The 12,284-nt window shown below is 42.9% G+C and overlaps 1 protein-coding gene across 1 annotated transcript in view; it reads right to left on the bottom strand.

Annotated features, from left to right (window-relative positions):
- Positions 1 to 415: 415 nt before the first annotated feature.
- Positions 416 to 12,284, bottom strand: part of LOC126330054 (U3 small nucleolar ribonucleoprotein protein IMP3) — a 98,290-nt gene continuing 86,421 nt past the window's right edge. Inside the window, exon 6 of the mRNA XM_049996297.1 lies at positions 416 to 611. The gene's annotated coding sequence lies outside the window, so the exon portion shown is untranslated. The remainder of the gene's footprint in view (positions 612 to 12,284) is intronic.

Below are 12,284 nucleotides of genomic sequence, written 5' to 3'. Positions count from 1 at the left end.
ATAGGGTAGAGCTACATCCAGAGATACTAAATCTAGAGGATTCTTAGTTAAAATCAGGTAACGCTCGATATGTTTAGAAGAGTTAGGATGTCTTGCCTTCTGACATACTATACATTTTTGTAGTACTTGAAATCTTAAAGTTGGAAAAAAGCAATGTTTACCTATCTTCTCGGTACATTTACTTACCCCATAGTGTCCCCACACATCATGGGTGTACTCTATGAATTCTTCAATGTACTTCTCAGGAAGACAAATGCACCATTGTTTGGAGTCAGCATGTCAGCAATGGAATAAAATACCTTTACATTGCCTGTATCACATGTTTACCTGTTTGTTGCCTTCCTGTGATAGTTTTCGTTTGACCTTGCTCCATCTTAAGTCCTATTGTTGCATGGTTTTCATTTGTTTACAAAACTTACTGTAGTCAGATTGGTGTATTTTACTTCGCATAAGCAAAGTTCTTATCTTAGAATACTGTTTCAAAAATCCACTAAATTCACATAGACCTTGAGGTAACCTTGGCAGAGCATCATAAATGATGTTCTGACTGCCCTTGATATAAATAATTTTGCAGATATAGACACTACCTTGCCAGTCTCCTGCGCAGTAACCTGAAAAAAAAAGAGGGGTTGGTGATCACAATATACTTTTGTACCCTTACCCCATAAAAAGCAACCAATTTTTTTAATGCCCAGACAACTGCCAAACTTTCTACTTCTGATACGGAGTATGATCTTTCTTCCTCGGTAAATGTGCAGCTAGCAAAGCTAATTACCTTTGGCAATATCTTACTGTCTTCTTCTCCTCTCACCCGGAACAGACACAACCCCACACCCTGTAAGGAGGCATCTATGCACATAGAGAAATTCTTCTCTATATCGAGGTGACTAAGTATATTTGCATTCACTAATGCCTCTTTAATATTATTGAAATCTTCTTGGCCCTTGTCATACCACAATCATGGTTTGTTTTTCCATAATAAATTAAGCAGAGCGTCAACGTTCATCAGTTGTCTGGGTATGAACTACGGAAGAATGATGCCAGTCCTAAATAAGCTTTAAGTTGTTTCTTGATCCTAGGTGCAGGACAATTGCATATGACATTGAGTTTCTTAGGATTAGTGAGGATACCTTGTTTGGGGATAACATGACCAAGAAATATTACATTCTCCCTGCTGAAGTCAGAATTTTTTTTAATTGGTTGTTACCTGTGTTCTGAAAAACAATGTAAAACTTTCTTAATCAGCCGAGTGTGTTCTGACCAAGTGCGTGTGGCGATTAACAAGTTGTGAACATAGACCGTAACCTTGCTAAGTAGCACTGGTCACAATACTTTATCTAACGTTGTGACGAACACACCTGCACTTATATTCAGGCCAAATGGCAGGACACAGATTTCTAAACTTCTACCACCACAACAAACGCTGTGTACTTTCTACTTTCTGTATGGAGTTTGATTTGACAGTAGGATCCTCGGAGGTTCAATATGGTAAAATATTGGGTATTATTCAACTTCAACAGTTATTCATCTAGGTTGGCCTCTTTTGAACTGGTACTAGGATCTCATTGATACCTTGAGCATCCAGAGCCAATCTTACCTATCCATCTTGTTTACTTCCAGGACACATGGGGCTACAATAACGTGAAAAGGAAGGTTGAATGATCCCGCATTTAATCATTTGATTGATTTCTTCTCATACTGCCTCTCTTTTCATCCAAGGAATGGCATACGATACACAAACAGTGTGTGTAAACATCCGTTCTGAACTGACAATCCTTGATAACTCCGGGTTGTTTTCCAGATACATGTGCATACTTAAATAACAGGTCTGTAAGTTCGTGGTGCACCTGTTCATTTAAGGTGCTGGGCTCACTCACCTTTTGCTCTACCATTTCATAGTTTATATCTGATTGTGACACTTGTTCATTATAGTGAGTGTTTACAAATAATACAGTAGGAAATATTACTCTTTCTGTTTGTTCTTCTTGTCTGACATTTTTATTAAATCAACAGAAAATACCTGTTCGTTTACAGTGAAGTAGCATTTACCACTTTCGGTGAAATTACATTTGACAGTAAAGTGTCCTATTTTCAATGGAGTAAGTGCTAATAACTTCACTACTTTTGATTTGTTTCCAGTTGCCATTTGTATTCTACAATTTTGCACTGGGAACATGGGAATTATACCTCTTTTGTTTAACTCTAGGAAAACTTCAGTTGACCTATGTCTGGAACTAAGTGTACTTCCATGTCAAATATCAGTGTCTTTATAACTGCCTGAACCTGCTCTCCATACAAGGTTTCCTAAACTTCATCCTCATGTCAGTATAAATCATCTTTCATGTCTTCTTCTTCATCGTATCTCACAAAACATGTGTTTATAAGTGTATTGCCCCCACAACCTAGCAGTGTGGAGCCTCACTGTGACCAGTTGGAGTTTTCCGGCGGTGCAGAAGCATCGACCTCTGTGACCAGAGTAATTTCAATGAGCTGTACAGTGCGTTTTGTGTTATGCCAAATGGTATCATTGGTTACGCATGACCCATTGTCGCATGAATTTGTGCTGGCAGTTACGAAATTATAGTTGTTGCTATTATGTTTTCCAAAGGTTGGCTGCGGCACAGCGTGCAGCATCTGATTGTTGTTGACCGCTTGCCACTGCATCGGCTGGATGTTACCACTTACATGTAGCGGATAGCCTTGTGCTGGCAAACTGTAGTTCACTTTTCTGTTGTAATTGTTCCTGTTGTTCTGATTACCTCACTTACATTTTTTGTTTTTCTCCTTTCCATTACCATATCCATTCCCTTTTTGTATGTACTGTGTCGGATATCGTTGCCATGCTTGTTGTGTTATAACATTATTATTTACTGGTTTGTTTCCAATGTCAGGTTGAGGTGTTTGTTTATAGGCTGCTTTACGTTGTCAGTACCGCTTCATAAATCAGGTCAGTGGAATCCAAAACTGACGAACAGTACTCAGTGTCGTGTTCTGGTGTGGTTACTAATTTTTCCGTTATGTGTGGCAGAAGTCGGCTCTTTAATATCTATAGTAGAAAGTACACATCCACCTGTGATATGGGAATAACCCCACAAGCTTCCATGCTTGCTAATAAATGCAGCCTAGTTAAAGACTTCAGGTAAATCTCTCTTGAACTGCTTCCAACGAAACTTTTTATGTCTAAGCAACCCTTCATCAGCGAAGATGGATGTTAAACATGCAGCATTATCCGACATTAGTGAGTTGTTGCAAGTGTGGCAACTGTGCATGCATTGTAGGTACTGCTGTGGGTAAATTACAAATTTTGCATTCTTCACTAACACTCACTATTGGGCTTGTGACAAGATCTGGATAACTATTACAAGTAAAGGTAGCTGAATATTAGCAACCTGATCTACTTCATTTGATGGTTCAGTTTCCCTTTCCTTCATGGCCACTTCTACCACGCCTACATGTTGTTGTTGTTGTTGTTGTCTTCAGTCCTGAGACTGGTTTGATGCAACTCTCCATGCTACTCTATCCTGTGCAAGCTTCTTCATCACCCAGTACCTAATGCAACCTACATCATTCTGAATCTGCTTAGTGTATTCATCTCTTGGTCTCCCGCTACGATTTTTACCCTCCACGCTGCCCTCCAATGCTAAATTTGTGATCCCTTGATGCCTCAAACTGTGTCCTACCAACCGATCCCTTCTTCTAGTCAAGTTGTGCCACAAACTTCTCTTCTCCCCAATCCTATTCAATACCTCCTCATTAGTTACGTGATCTATCCACCTTATCTTCAGCATTCTTCTGTAGCACCACATTTCGACAGCTTCTATTCTCTTCTTGTTCAAACTAGTTATCGTCCATGTTTCATTTCCATACATGGCTACACTCCATACAAATACTTTCAGAAACGACTTCCTGATACATAAATCTATATTCGATGTTAACAAATTTCTCTTCTTCAGAAACGCTTTCCTTGCCATTGCCACTCTACATTTTATATCCTCTCTACTTTGACCATCATCAGTTATTTTACTTCCTAAATACCAAAACTCCTTTACTACTTTAAGTGTCTCATTTCCTAATGTAATTCCCTCAGCTTCACCCAATTTAATTTGACTACATTCCATTATCCTCGTTTTGATTTTGTTGATGTTCATCTTATATCCTCCTTTCAAGACACTGTCCATTCCGTTCAACTGCTCTTCCAAGTCCTTTGCCGTCTCTGACAGAATTACAATGTCATCGGCAAACCTCAAAGTTTTTACTTCTTCTCCATGAATTTTAATACCTACTCCGAATTTTTCTTTTGTTTCCTTTACTGCTTGCTCAATATACAGATTGAATAACATCGGGGAGAGGCTACAACCCTGTCTCACTCCTTTCCCAACCACTGCTTCCCTTTCATGCCCCTCGACTCTTATGACTGCCATCTGGTTTCTGTACAAATTGTAAATAGCCTTTCGCTCCCTGTATTTTACCTCTGCCACCTTCAGAATTTGAAAGAGAGTATTCCAGTCAACATTGTCAAAAGCTTTCTGTAAGTCTACAAATGCTAGAAATGTAGGTTTGCTCTTCCTTAATTTAGCTTCTAAGATAAGTTATAGGGTCAGTATTGTCTGTTTGGATATGAGCTAGCTCTCCCAAGGTCGTCAGTAGTTCTAATGGAATGTTGTCTACTCCGGGGGCCTTGTTTCGACTCAGGTCTTTCGGTGCTCTGTCAAACTCTTCACGCAGTATCTTATCTCCCATTTCGTCTTCATCTACATCCTCTTCCATTTCCATAATATTGTCCTCAAGTACATCGCCCTTGTATAAACCTTCTATATACTCCTTCCACCTTCCTGCCTTCCCTTCTTTGCTTAGAACTGGTTTGCCATCTGAGCTCTTGATATTCATACACGTGGTTCTCTTCTCTCCAAAGGTCTCTGTAATTTTCCTGTAGGCAGTATCTATCTTACCCCTAGTGAGATAAGCTTCTACATCCTTACATTTGTCCTGTAGCCATCCCTGCTACATACACTTTGCGTTTCGATACTACCTTCTGCGGTAATGCACTACTCTGATCTGCCTATCTGAGTTCTTTCCTTTTTGCACATTTGAACTCCAATTCCAAGCTTTCTACTCTTAAAGTTATCTCCTGTACTGCCAATGGTAAACCTACATAGTCCTTGTGTCGGTTGTAGACAGGAGTGGTCACTTTCTTTATAGTAGTACACATTTGGTTTTGATTTGATCTTATACTATTACTTGTGTCCGTGATTTTCTTTAATTCACGTTCTAAATGTTCTTGATTGTCACTAATTGAACGTACTTTTTCATTCAAAATCTTGATAATTTCTTTAATGTTATAAATAACCTCTTGTTTTAACTCTTTTTTTTTTTCAGATATCTCTGTGTGTGTAGCTTTTCCGCCAGATCACTGAATTTTTGTGTGACACTGTTTTGGAAATCTTCCAACACCTGTTTTTGTTCTGTTTTGAAATCTAAAACTTTGTGACAAATCTTTAGACTTTGTGTTCAATTTACTAAGCTTTTGTGTAACTGTATTGAATTTCATGTTCATATCAAGGAATATAGTGTTCACAGTTGTCAGTAATCGCTGTAACTGCACTTTGGTGGTACCGTTATTGTTGCTGTCAGCTGTACTTCGTATGTCAATATTCAGATTACCAATAATTGGTGTATGTCTTATGTTGTCAAAACACATTGCTGTTTCACGTTCCTGTTCCTCTCTTTAATTTAGCAGCAATATATTGCTACGGGAGATGTGTGAAACACTCTCATCGATAGTCATCATGGTATCGTCATATTTTGTCTGTGTATTTGTGGTGTCATTTGTTACGTCTGTGATATCTATGTCTCATTTAAGTTGGCTTTCTGCTACCTGCACGGTTGGCACTTCGTTTTCATTTTTCTGTTCATGCGTGTGTCTGCCATCTTGGCTAATTGTCCCTTATGTATTACGATCAACAAAGGGTAATTTTTGGTCAGTCATATTGATCATCCTAGCTATTGGCAAAAAATTAATAAAATTCAGTAGAAAAATTTTTATGTAAATAAATCTTACACCTGAAACTTGCAGTTTCCTGTGAAATCCGTTTCGATAAATTCCTGTGAGTTTGCCAGAAAGTATTATGACATAAATGATTGAAATTTTCATAATAATCTGCACTATACTGATGAGTCAAAGTTTGGTATGATCTTCGAGTCTGTGGGGTCCTGCCCACTCGTCTCATATAGGGTGCCTAAAGAATGCTATACAACAATTCAAGCAAATCAAATTAATAGTTTTTATTACAATAAAGAAGATAGATAGCACTTAACTTTTAATGTACAATGGTGTCGCAAGCAACGGGTGACACGCAAACAATCAAAGTCCTTTGCTGTATACAAGGTCCATGTAAGCAATTGCTATGGATCACATGTCACTGATATCGTAGTGCTCTCCTAGTACTGTGCTAATACTGTGGTGGTGTGAGAGTCCCAGTCTGGTACTGACCACTAATGTCCGGTCGAGGCTGCCAAGAGTGGCACTTATATTCTCTTCGGCTAGAGGTGCAGTCCTTGTCAGCAGGCTACTTGCTGATGCTGTCTCACGCCTTCTTTGCTCTTGCGATCTATGTCTCTGTGCCAGCGCTTGTCGATACGGCTGAACTGAGTCCTTTCGATTAATAAATTTTCCACTAGGAAAACAGCGAGGAAAAAGGAAAGAAAGCCAATTACAAGAGAAGTGTTAGTAAGTGTAATAATGCAAGCTATTGGGAAATTTTCCTACCTGCTCCGCATAATCAAGCAGCTCATTTACATCTTCCTTTGGTGGATAAATTGGTCTTTATAATTCTCTGCTCCTCATTTTCATATAATATGGCTTTTGTTGCACTCTTATTCAAGCAATAAGTAAATAGACATAAATTAGTTTTTCTTCTACACAATAATAACAATTTTTTGTGTATGTTCATTTAACATACGCTAGAAAAAGTCTGTTCACGACATCGTCCTGGAAAATCGGTTGCCAATTGTGTGAGGTCTGTTGGTCAATTTTGGAACAAACGTGCTGGGAGGCAGCCCAACAGCTTATGTAATGAGATAATTACTACTTTCAGTACTGGAATTAAAACATGGATTCTTGTTGAAACAAAACTGGTTCCATGAATAGTCTTCCCCGCAGAGTAAGAAAAATACAATTCAATGTGCAAATACTGAGAGAACAAATATGTATAATTTCTCTTACTCTGTTAATGTAGATTTTTATATTGCCTGATTTTGCAGCAAACTTGGTGCTTAACAAATATATATATAAACAGAATTGCGAGCTTTCGCAACTGGCAGTTGCTTCGTCAGGAAAGAGGGAAGGAGAGGGAAAAATGAAAGGATGTGGGTTTTAAGGGAGAGGGTAAGGAGTCATTCCAATCCCGGGAGCGGAAAGACTTCCCTTAGGGGAAAAAAAGAACAGGTGTACACTCGCACACACACACACATATCCATCCGCACATACACAGACACAAGCAGACATATTTAAAGGCAAAGAGTAAGGGCAGAGATGTCAGTCGAGGCGGAAGTACAGAGGCAAAGAAGTTGTTGAAAGACAGGTGAGGTATGAGCGGCGGCAACTTGAAATTAGCGGAGGTTGAGGCCTGGCGGATATCGAGAAGAGAGGATATACTGAAGGGCGAGTTCCCACCTCCGGAGTTCGGATAGGTTGGTGTTGGTGGGAAGTATCCAGATAACTCGGACGGTGTAACACTGTGCCAAGATGTGCTGGCCGTGCATCAAGGCATGTTTAGCCACAGGGTGATCCTCACTACCAACAAACACTGTCTGCCTGTGTCCATTCATGCGAATGGACAGTTTGTTGCTGGTCATTCCCACATAGAAAGCGTCACAGTACAGGCAGGTCAGTTGGTAAATCACGTGGGTGCTTTCACATGTGGCTCTCCCTTTGATCGTGTACACCTTCCAGGTTACAGGACTGGAGTAGGTGGTGGTGGGAGGGTGCATAGGACAGGTTTTACACCGGGGGTGGTTGCAAGGGTAGTAGCCAGAGGGTAGGGAAGGTGGTTTGGGGATGAACCAAGAGGTTACGAAGGTTAGGTGGACGGCGGAAAGACACTCTTGGTGGAGTGGGGAGGATTTCATGAAGGATGGATCTCATTTCGGGGCAGGATTTTAGGAAGTCGTATCCCTGCTGGAGAGCCACATTCAAGGTCTGATCCAGTCCCGGGAAGTATTCTGTCACAAGTGGGACACTTTTGGGGTTCTTCTGTGAGAGGTTCTGGGTTTGAGGGGATGAGGAAGTGGCTCTGGTTATCTGCTTCTGTACCAGATTGGGAGGGTAGTTGTGGGATGCGAAAGCTGTTTTCAGGTTGTTGGTGTAATGGTCGAGGGATTCAGGACTGGAGCAGATTCGTTTGCCACGAAGGCCTAGGCTGTAGGGAAGGGACCGTTTGATATGGAATGGGTGGCAGCTGTCATAATGGAGGTACTGTTGCTTGTTGGTGGGTTTGATGTGGGCGAATGTGTGCAGCTGGCCATTGGACAGATGGAGGTCAACGTCTAGGAAAGTGGCATGGGATTTGGAGTAGGACCAGGTGAATCTGATGGAACCAAAGGAGTTGAGGTTGGAGAGGAAATTCTGGAGTTGTTCTTCACTGTGAGTCCAGATCATGAAGATGTCATAAGTAAATCTGTACCAAACTTTGGGTTGGCAGGCTTGGGTAACCAAGAAGGCTTCCTCTAAGCGACTCCAAACCCCTCTCCCAATCCGAAACCTCTGTCCTATCCAAAGGCCTCACCTTCAGCCCCACTCCCAGGTTCAACCAAACTGCCCTTGTCAAGGATTTACTGTCCTACACTCGTAGTCTCTGCTGGAAATATCACTTTGTCACGAAGAAAAACAATCCTGATCCCACTCCTAATGATCCAACTCCCCAAGACACTATCCAAATTGAACCCTGCCTGCAACAGTTCCGTCCTCCATCACAGCGGGACCCACCCCCTCTTCCTCAAAATCACCCTCTCCAAACCTTCCAGGAATTTCTCACTTCCAGCCTTGCCTCTCAATCTTTCTTGAAAAACCTTAATCCTACTCCCAACATCACCACAGCCGAATCCCAGGCTATCCGTGATCTGAAAGCTGACCGATCCATCATCATTCTTCCGGCTGACAAGGGTTCCACGACCGTGGTACTTGATCGTCGGGAGTATGTGGCTGAGGGACTGCGTCAGCTTTCAGACAACTCTACATACAAAGTTTGCCGAGGTAATCCCATTCCTGATGTCCAGGCGGAGCTTCAAGGAATCCTCAGAACCTTAGGCCCCCTACAAAACCTTTTACCTGACTCCATCAAACTCGTCACCCCACCGACACCTCGCACTCCTACCTTCTACCTACTTCCTAAAATTCACAAACCCAAACATCCTGGCCGCCCCATTGTAGCTGGTTACCAAGCCCCCACAGAACGTATCTCTGCCTACGTAGATCAACACCTTTAACCCATTACATGCAGTCTCCCATCCTTCATCAAAGACACCAACCACTTTCTCGAACGCCTGGAATCCGTACCCAGTCTGTTACCCCCGGAAACCATCCTTGTAACCACTGATGCCACTTCCCTATACACGAATATCCCGCATGTCCATGGCCTCGCTGCAATGCAGCACTTCCTTTCACGCCGATCACCTGCCACCCTACCTAAAACCTCTTTCCTCGTCACCTTAGCCAGCTTCATCCTGACCCACAACTTCTTCACTTTTGAAGGCCAGACATACCAACAATTAAAGGGAACAGCCATGGGTACCAGGATGGCCCCCTCATATGCCAACCTATTTATGGGTCGCTTAGAGGAAGCCTTCTTGGTTACCCAAGCCTGCCAACCCAAAGTTTGGTACAGATTTATTGATGACATCTTCATGATCTGGACTCACAGTGAAGAACAACTCCAGAATTTCCTCTCCAACCTCAACTCCTTTGGTTCCATCAGATTCACCTGGTCCTACTCCAAATCCCATGCACTTTCCTCAATGTTGACCTCCATCTGTCCAATGGCCAGCTGCACACATCCGTCCACATCAAACCCACCAACAAGCAACAGTACCTCCATTATGACAGCTGCCACCCATTCCATATCAAACGGTCCCTTCCCTACAGCCTAGGCCTTCGTGGCAAACGAATCTGCTCCAGTCCTGAATCCCTCGACCATTACACCAACAACCTGAAAACAGCTTTCGCATCCCGCAACTACCCTCCCAACCTGGTACAGAAGCAGATAACCAGAGCCACTTCCTCATCCCCTCAAACCCAGAACCTCTCACAGAAGAACCCCAAAAGTGCCCCACTTGTGACAGAATACTTCCCGGGACTGGATCAAACCTTGAATGTGGCTCTCCAGCAGGGATACGACTTCCTAAAATCCTGCCCCGAAATGAGATCCATCCTTCATGAAATCCTCCCCACTCCACCAAGAGTGTCTTTCTGCCGTCCACCTAACCTTCGTAACCTCTTGGTTCATCCCTATCAAATCCCCAAACCACCTTCCCTACCCTCTGGCTCCTACCCTTGCAACCGCCACCGGTGTAAAACCTGTCCTATGCACCCTCCCAACACCACCTACTCCAGTCCTGTAACCCGGAAGATGTACACGATCAAAGGGAGAGCCACGTGTGAAAGCACACATGTGATTCACCAACTGACCTGCCTACACTGTGACGCTTTCTATGTGGGAATGACTAGCAACAAACTGTCCATTCGCATGAATGGACACAGGCAGACAGTGTTTGTTGGTAATGAGGATCACCCTGTGGCTAAACATGCCTTGGTGCACGGCCAGCACATCTTGGCACAGTGTTACACCGTCCGAGTTATCTGGATACTTCCCACCAACACCAACCTATCCGAACTCCGGAGATGGGAACTCGCCCTTCAGTATATCCTCTCTTCTCGATATCCGCCAGGCCTCAACCTCCGCTAATTTCAAGTTGCCGCCGCTCATACCTCACCTGTCTTTCAACAACTTCTTTGCCTCTGTACTTCCGCCTCGACTGACATCTCTGCCCTTACTCTTTGCCTTTAAATATGTCTGTTTGTGTCTGTGTATGTGCGGATGGATATGTGTGTGTGTGTGTGCGAGTGTACACCTGTCCTTTTTTTTCCCCTAAGGGAAGTCTTTCCGCTCCCGGGATTGGAACGACTCCTTACCCTCTCCCTTAAAACCCACATCCTTTCATTTTTCCCTCTCCTTCCCTCTTTCCTGACGAAGCAACTGCCAGTTGCGAAAGCTCGTAATTCTGTGTGTGTGTTTGTGTGTTTTGTTCACGTGCCTGTCTGCCGGCGCTTTCCCGCTTGGTAAGTCTTGGAATCTTTGTTTTTAATATATTTTTCCCATGTGGAAGTTTCTTTCTATTTATATATATATATATATATATATATATATATATAACAACTTACCAAACGAAAGCACTGGCATGTTGATAGACACACATACATACATACAAAATTCAAGCTTTCGCAACCAATGAACACATATACAGACACAAGCAGACATATTAAAAGGCAAAGGGTTTGGGCAGAGATGTCAGTCGAGGCGGAAGTACAGAGGCAAAGATGTTGTTGAATGACAGGTGAGGTATGAGTGGCGGCAACTTGAAATTAGCGGAGATTGAGGCATGGTGGATAACGGGAAGAGAGGATATACTGAAGGGCAAGTGCCCATCTCCGGAGTTCTGATAGGTTGGTGTTAGTGGGAAGTATGCAGATAACCCGGACGGTGTAACACTGTGCCAGGATGTGCTGGCGTGCACCAAGGCATGTTTAGCCACAGGGTGATCCTCATTACCAACAAACACTGTCTGCCTGTGTCCATTCATGTGAATGGACAGTTAGTTGCAGGTCATTCTCACATAGAAAGCGTCACAGTGTAGGCAGGTCAGTTGGTAAATCACGTGGGTGCTTTCACACATGGCTCTGCCTTCAATCGTGTACACCTTCTGGGTTACAGGAATGGAGTAGGTGGTGGTGGGAGGATGCACGGGACAGGTTTTACACCGGGGGCGGTTACAAGGGTAGGAGCCAGAGGCTGGGAAAGGTGGTTTGAGGATTTCATAGCGATGAACCAAGAGGTTACGAAGGTTAAGTGGATGGCAGAAAGACACTCTTGGTGGAGTGGGGAGGATTTCATGAAGATGGATCTGATTTCGGGGCTGGATTTGAGGAAGTCATATCCCTGCTGGAGAGCCACATTCAGAATCTGATCCAGTTCCGGGAAGTATCCAGTCAGAATTGGGGCACTTTTAGGGTT

This window comes from Schistocerca gregaria, chromosome 2 (genome assembly GCF_023897955.1).
Source record: "Schistocerca gregaria isolate iqSchGreg1 chromosome 2, iqSchGreg1.2, whole genome shotgun sequence".
NCBI lineage: Eukaryota > Metazoa > Arthropoda > Insecta > Orthoptera > Acrididae > Schistocerca > Schistocerca gregaria.
Note: the sequence above shows the minus strand (reverse complement) of the source record. Positions and strands in the feature narration are given on the sequence as shown.